Source organism: Octopus bimaculoides, chromosome Z (assembly GCF_046866305.1).
Source record: "Octopus bimaculoides isolate indiv1 chromosome Z, ASM4686630v1, whole genome shotgun sequence".
Classification (NCBI taxonomy): Eukaryota; Metazoa; Mollusca; class Cephalopoda; order Octopoda; family Octopodidae; genus Octopus; species Octopus bimaculoides.
This window is the reverse complement of record NC_142944.1, coordinates 27,842,535-27,844,101: the sequence shown is the minus strand read 5'-3', so window position 1 is coordinate 27,844,101 and position 1,567 is coordinate 27,842,535.

The following is a 1,567-nucleotide window of genomic DNA, read 5'->3' as shown; positions in this document are numbered from 1 at the left end:
CAATCTTACCTGGCAATGTTTCTACAGCTGGATGGCCTTCTCAACGCCAACCACTTTGAAAGTGTTACGGGTGCTTTTTATGTGCCACCGGCACAGGAGCCAGTCAGGCAGGCCTGGCATCGATCACGTTCAGATAGTGCTTTTTACATGCCACCAGTATGGGGGTCCACTCGAGGTACTGGCATCAGCCACATTTGAAATGTTGCTTTTTACATGCCACCAGCATGGGAGCCAGTCAGTGGGTACTGGCATCGGCAATGTTTGGATGGTGTTTTTACATGCTATCAGTATGGAAGCCAGTCAGACAGACCTGGCATCGACCACGTTTGGATGGTGTTTTTACATGCTATCAGTATGGAAGCCAGTCAGGCAGACCTGGCATCGACCACATTTGGATGGTGCTTTTTATGTACCACAGGCATGGGAGCCAGTCAGGGGGCACTGGCCACAGCTATAATATTGGTTTTACTTGCCTTAACAGGTCTTCTCAAGCATATCATATCGCCCAATGCATCAGGGGTCCTCTTAACTGGGCCAGACATGCATGGCTGCGATCTCACTTTAGTAGCTGGGTCTTCTCAATCACAGCATATCTCCAAAGGTCTCAGTCTCCTGTCATTACCTCTGTGAGGCCCAATGTTAGGAGATAATTAAATTTTCATAGTCTTCAGATCGGGAAAAGCTTTCTCTATCAAGCTGCGATACTTTTAATTGTATTTTTTGAAAAAAATTCTTTCTGCATGCAAAGGGGGAACAACATTATTAACATTATTTTTTTTTTTTTTTTTTCCTTAAATAAATACAACAATGTAAAATATTTTAAATTTGTATCTGCTTATCTCTCTTCATCAATGAGGATTCTGCAATTGAGAAATAATATTGAACAAATATTAGTCATTTAAAAAACCTTATTCATATAATCTTGCCTTAATACAGCAATACCAATGACACTGGGTTCCTTCCTTAGAGCTTTAAAACACTCCAAATCTAAAAAGGATGTAAGCTACTATATTCCAGTGCAGAATTTAGAATCATAAACAATTTTTCATCTCTCAGCAGCTTTTTAATTGCCATCATATTGTATTGTTTTATTTCTGCACTAGAACGCACCCTTTTCATCCCTTAATTTGTATATAGATATTTCCTGTTCTACACATTTTTTGCTACATCTCTCACATTAAACTTTTTGTTACTATATTTCTAACCAAAATACACCCTTTATGAGTTTCAATTAAATTTTAAAATAATCGCAAATTTAGACTAGTTTCATTGAACAACTGTAACTTTTTACTTATCAACATATTAATGTGATTCTTGGAATACAATTGAACAAAAGGTTCTTAATCAATTCTATTGCATAACTTTTGTCTCAGAGTGACTCTAATTACAGGTAAATACAAGTAAATTCAGCAAAATATAAAAATATTTAAATTTTGTTTGAACATCACCATAGAAAATGAGTCATCAGTTAAATTTTAATTGGGAGATGCAACACAAATTTTAATAGAGAATAATTGTGCACGCCACTAGATTATCAGTTGAATTTAATGTGCATAAGAACAGGTAA